This window comes from Sinocyclocheilus anshuiensis, unplaced genomic scaffold (genome assembly GCF_001515605.1).
Source record: "Sinocyclocheilus anshuiensis isolate Anshui unplaced genomic scaffold, SAMN03320099.WGS_v1.1 scaffold561, whole genome shotgun sequence".
NCBI lineage: Eukaryota > Metazoa > Chordata > Actinopteri > Cypriniformes > Cyprinidae > Sinocyclocheilus > Sinocyclocheilus anshuiensis.
Window position 1 is genome coordinate 6489 of NW_015539848.1, and position 6638 is coordinate 13126.

Sequence of the window (6638 nt, forward strand, 5' to 3'; positions counted from 1 at the left end):
TAAAAATATATTTACTTATGGACTAGAAAGTTTATTTTTGTATCTTAAGAGAACAGAGCTGATTAAGAGAATTTAGTGGGAAATCTTCTTGAGGTAAAGAAGGAATTTTTTTTAATTTTATTTAGTTATTTTTTTGTCCTCTTATTATGAAAGGGTAAACGCTGGTTCACACTCCAATACAGTAGGTGGCGATAATGCACCTTAACATTGTTGCTACCCGCCATAAAACCGAAGAAGAAGACATTATTAGCAGTGGTTGAATCTGCGGGATGCAGTTATCCTCCGGCCAGCAGGCGGCTGTAGTGAGTCATCAGCAGCAGACCTCGCGCAGAAGAAATCGGCTGGTTGTTTGGAAACCGCAGTAAACCTGCAGAGCAGCAGTTGTACTTCTTCAGCAGCTATTATATCATTCGCATTCCTAGATAAGACAGCGGCTTTGTAGCGCTAGACCTGTAAACGTCTCAGATTTGCCGTTGGCCGTCAGGTAACGTTAGCTGATCATGAACGTGGCGAAAAGTGGTTACCGCGTTTTCTCTGCCAACTCCACGCCGGCGTGCACTGAACTCTCCAAGAAGATTACCGAGTAAGTCTCCTGTCACTGTGACCAGCGGCCCAATATTTCACAAAGACCTTGATTTCAGACGCTGATCTTGATGTTGTGTGAATGTGCAGTGATGATATTGGGCTCTGCAGCTCTGCTTCAAAGTGACTCATGATAGGAAAGGTTTCGCATACCTGTGTTGATTGTCTGCTTGTGTTTGCACAGGCGTCTTGGAGTTGAGCTGGGGAAGTCTGTTGTTTACCAGGAGTCAAACAGAGGTGATCAATACGCTTTATTTACACAGATACTCTGTTGTTGGCAGTGTGACCCTTGACACCCTGTCGCGTTTTGACATGGACCTAAATAGATGTCTCATTACAGCAATTTGATTTCCTGATTTGTAACTTTCAAAGGTCTCAAAGTCAGCACAGTTCGTAACAATAATGTTCAATGCCTCACAAAACTCAACGGGTCTCATTCACTAATAATTGCATTTTTTTGTGTTTGTACACACAAAAAATGTTCCCCGTAACTCACAACGCGTGCGTACGCACATGAATTTGCTCTTAAAGGGGTCATATGATGCGATTTCAATTGTTCCTTTCTCTTTGGAGTGTTACAAGCTCTTGGTGCATAAAGAAGATCTGTAAAGTTGCAAAGACTAAAGTCTCAAATCCAAAGAGATAACAAAATAATGTTCTTTTTAGCAACATCATATGACCCCTTTAACCTCGTTCTAATATTAATGAATTTCGAGGATTGGAAATGAGCGGCCGTGTGCCCAAACCATCTCCATATAAGGCTTTCTACACAGCCTTTACTTTATAGCCTTTTGTGACTCTCAGTGAACATATGACACTGAGAGGCCTGCAGCAGGATCTTCAAATAATGCCAAGTGTGCCGTCCTCAGAACCAGTTCAAACAGCAAACACCTTTAATACAGACCCAGGGTTCAGATCTCTGATTGGCCGGCTGCACAAACACGTATCTGTGGTTTTATACAAGCTGTAACACTTCTTTTCTTACTCTTTCACTGTATATGATGAAATGCATTTTAGATGAAATATCTGTGTATACAAATTATCTAGACTATTTCATCTTAACATGATTATATGGCAGTGTGTGTATGTGATCAAGGGACATAACATGTAGTAAAGCTGAAAGGTGCCATAGAATGCATTGATACAATATTTTAAATTGTTCTCTGATATCTACATAGAAGGTATGTGGCTTAGTTAAGGGCTAGCAAGCAGCTAACCATGCCCCTTTAGTGGCCCATTATTTGTTTTCCGTGCCTTTCTGAATACAGACACAAACCCATCCCTGCACATCACATCCCCTGCACAGCCTGGAGCATTAACATTTATTTCCATGATCTGCCATTTTCGCTATTATCCTCGCTTGTTTCTTCACAATACGTGCAGAACTTCTGATGATTCGGTTGGCGGCTGGAATAGAACATGGGCGGGTATATGCAAATATTGGGGGCGTAACTATTAGTGATACCGACTGTAACGTCACAGTCGGTGTTATGTTCTGATTCGCCTATTTTTCAGTGGTCTTTTGCATGCACGAGAGAGGAGGAATTTTACATGACATTTTACATGAGGAGGAGGAAACAATGGTGTCTGAGGCTCACGGTATGTCATTTCCATGTACAGAACTGTTATTATTCAACTATGCCAAGGTAAATACAGTTTTCCATTTCTGATTCGCCTATTTTTCAGTGGTCTTTTGCATGCACGAGATTTACATAAGGAGGAGGAAACAATGGTGTTTGAGGCTCACGGTATGTCATTTCCATGTACAGAACTCTTATTATTCAACTATGCCAAGGAAAATACAGTTTTCATTCTATGGCACCTTGAAGATATTTTAATAATGGGAATGTGTGTTTTTTAATGCATTACAATGTTATGGTCTTAATGGTTAATAATGGAATGGAATTGTTATTATTGTTATTAAGAAGACGAAGAAAGAATCTTATTAATAATGAAATGATGGTCTTAAAAATAGGCTTCATTTCATTATTCAAAATATAGTTTCATATTTTTATTTTGGGGTAAAATATTGCAATTTCTTCATGAGGTTCGCCCCAAACAGGTTAGAGTCAACTAAATAATTGATCTGCCAGTGCTATTTTGATGTTTTCGCTTTTATCTGACAGAAACGAGGGTTGAGATCAAAGAGTCTGTGAGAGGCCAAACGATCTTCATCATCCAAACCATTCCCAGGTCAGAGTGCCAGTGAGAGGCAGTGTATTGAATCCAGTTCAGAACAGGAGATCTGCATGCTTAAGCTGAAGTGTAATTTCAGACTGTTTAAACTTATTTGTGCCTGTGAATTTTAGCTGTGTGATCGTAACCCACAAATTGCGTGTGTCATCTGTGTATCTAACCTATAGAGTTGCTTAGAGCTTTATATGCCATATATTCACCATTAGGAATGCAAAAGGGGTGGAAAATTTCCCGGAAACTTTCCATGGGAACTTCGTCTGGGCAATTTTGGAAATATTCCAAGTTTGAAACTTACTAGGAATTTATGGGAATTCATTGAAAATTTGGGGAAATTTATGAAACTATCATATACAAACATAAATATAAACATTTTGTTTGATCATAGGCTCACATGCATGCAAACTAGGGATGTGCCGATACGAGTATCGGTACCGAACGGTTCACGGGGCAAATTCCAAATGGAAGTGATCATCCCTATCCTCTTGGAGTGGTGACTTTGGAGTGAGCAGGGCACGTGTGTGCCATTGTGTAGTCGTTTGGAATGCACTTGGCAAAGCGAGCGACGTAATTTCCTCATTATCTTCAGCTGGCATGTTCCCGTGACAGCGCAGCACGGTGTCCATCAGCAGATGTCGCTGATGGACACCGGCATAAAAAAAAAAAAAATGTATATTTATATTTTAAAAAGTTATATATTTATATAATATTTTTTATATATAAAACTTCTTTTGGGGAAGTCGTGGCCTAATGGTTAGAGAGTCGGACTATTACCCAAAGGTTGTGGGTTCGAGTCTCGTACCGGCAGGGATTGTCGTACTTGGCCACGTCACATCACTTTCACTTTTTTTTCACTTATATAGCATATTTTAAAAACTTTTTAAAATATAAAATGTATGTTTATTTGCAACAGTTATGCTAACAACAGTAAAAAGACATTTATGACAGTAAAACAGCGACATCTGCTGACAGACACCTTGCTGCGTTGTCACGGGAACATGCCAGCTGAACATAATGAGGAAATTACGTCGCTGGCTGTGCCAAGTGCATTCCAAACGACTACATAATGGCACGCACGTGCCCTGCTCACTCCAAAGTCACATTTGGAATTTGCCCCGTGAACCGTTCGGTACCGGTACTCGTATCGGCACATCCCTAATGCAAACTAATACAAATGTTAAAAATTACATTTTTGGGGGGAATCTGTGATGCTTTTTTCAGGATTTATTGATGAATGAAAACTTGTGAACAGTGTTTATTCAAAATATAAATATTTTCTAACAATACAAGTCTTTACTATTACTTTTTATTAATTTAACACATCCTTGTTGAATAAAAGTATTAATTTATTAAAAAAAAAAGAGAGAAAAGATACTGACCCCAAACTTTTGAATGGTAGTGTATTGTTAAAAAAGGATTTCTATTTTAAATAAACTCTATTCTTTTTTTTAACACTTTTTTTTTTTTCATCAAAGAATCCTGAAAAAATGAATCACAGGTAATAAAAAAGAAAAAAAAAAATGAAATGGCACAACTGTTTCCAAAATGTATTATAAATAAGCATATCAGAATGATTTCTGAAGAATCACGTGGCACTGAAGACTGGAGTAATGATGCTGAAAATTCAGCTTTGCATCACAGAAAAACATTATATTTTAAAGTATATTAAAACAGAAAACCATTATTTTAAATTGTAATACCAGTAATACTTTGCAATATTACCGTTTTGTTCTGTATTTGTAATCAAATAAATGAAAGCTTGATGAGCAAAAGATATGCAATGTTTAAAACATTAAAATAGTAATGTTTCCAAACTTTTGACCAGTGCTGTACTCCTGTATGATAACCGAAAACTGGCTAGCAGAAAGAGCATCACAGCTTTGAGCTAGTTTATACCTCATAAACTGTCAATGAATTAGTGCTAGCTCGCTTAGATTTTTCATATCTTGATTTACTGGCTAGCTAGCTACTGTAAAAATATGTTTTGGTATTTACTAGTTAAACTTGAATCAAATATATTTAGAATATCAAAACTTAGATGTAGTCTTTGGGCTCAAATGCAGCAAGTGTATCTTCAGAGAAACTGGATGGGAATCCCCCAGAGATTGTGTGTGGGGGAGGGTCATTTTAAGACTTCTGTTTTATTATTATCTCACCTAAATGTTTGTTCCAGTCTATGGTTTGTTCAGTCAGTGTATTTGTTTTTACAATGGTATAGCCTAATTTAGTTGCACAGTATATTACACACAGCACAAGGAAGTTTTAAACATTTTTTTTGTAATATTCATGTAATTTACATGAATACTTACCAAGATGGAAATTTTGATCTTTTGTCTGCAGGATTTAAGAAATGATCTGTTCATGTTATGTAGGAAAGCACAGTGCATGTAGGGGGTGTGGCCTCAATAGTCCTGCAGTAAGCAGTGTGCTGTGTGTGTGCATGTGATTGAGCAGTTATAGGGTAGAAATTAAACTGAAATTGCATTAAATCAGGTTGTTTTAACCAAGATTATGCTGCACGATTTCTTCTCAACTACATTTAAGTCCCCAGTTCCTGCAATTTTGCAAATTTACAGTTTATTCTCATTAATTCCCGTTAATTCCCATAAATTCCTGTTAATTCCCATGGAAAGTTTCCAGTCTTGAAAATTCCCGGAATTTTGCAACCCTATTCACCGTATGCTTGCCGTGATTTTTCTGGTAATGTAAAATCATGAATAGTGCATTATTGTACATTGTGATATTTTTAATGTGCTCTTAAAAAAAAAAAAAAGTTTGCACACCCTAATGTCATTTTGACCACTTTTTTCCCCATGGAACACTAAAGGTGCGAAGTGAAGTCTTACCTTCTTGCTAAATTGCATGTCTCAGAATGCAGTTCTCAGCAGGCCCAGAAGCACTTTAGAACAATTAGCTAAAGTCCATTTGTCTGTGTCTGTCAGAGATGTCAACACTGCTATCATGGAGCTGCTGATCATGGCCTATGCACTGAAGACCTCCTGTGCCAAGAACATCATCGGCGTGATCCCGTACTTCCCCTACAGTAAACAGTGTAAGATGAGGAAGAGAGGATCTATAGTGTGCAAACTGCTCGCTTCCATGTTAGCTAAAGCAGGTAATGGCTTATGATGGCTGTCGTGTTCCTACTTCTGTTTTCACAGTAACAGTCAAAAAGTCTTGAAAACTATTTTCAATGATAACTAGGTCTGACTCATTTAATCACCATGGATCTGCACCAGAAAGAGATCCAGGGCTTCTTTACATAAACTATTAATATAATTTTCTGTTCTTCTCATTTCTATTTTGCCTAGATTCCTGATTATAGAAATGCTATAATTGTTGCCAAGTCCCCATCTGCTGCAAAAAGGTAACAGCTCCTGGAGATGTGCTGTAATTTTCATAGGTAAAAGCAGGCCTATAAGGAATTTGCAGACTTTTGTAATTTTTTTTATTTACATTTTCTGATTTCAAGGGAAAATCTGGATGTGGAACATAGTGAAATGTGTTAAAGGGGTCATATGATGCGATTTAAATTGTTCCTTTCTCTTTGGAGTGTTACAAGCTCTTGGTGCATAATGAAGATCTGTAAAGTTGCAAAGACTAAAGTCTCAAATCCAAAGAGATATTCTTTATCAAAGTTAAGAGTTAACCACTCCTACCTAAAACGGCTCGTTCTAACACGCCCCCACATGTCTACGTCACGATGTGGGAAGATTTGCATAACGCTGCCCAAATGTTCACGCAAAGAAAGAAGGCGTAACTTGTATTCTTGCTGTAGTATTGTTGCTGCTGCCATGTCGTGAAGGCACTTTGTGATTCGTTGTGAAAGCGAAACTACTTTGTTTGGTCTTCCAAAAGAGGAC

General features: G+C 37.8%; 1 pseudogene; it reads left to right on the forward strand.

Annotated features, from left to right (window-relative positions):
• The first annotated feature begins 290 nt into the window (after positions 1 to 290).
• Positions 291 to 6638, forward strand: part of LOC107684592 (phosphoribosyl pyrophosphate synthase-associated protein 1-like) — an 18682-nt pseudogene continuing 12334 nt past the window's right edge.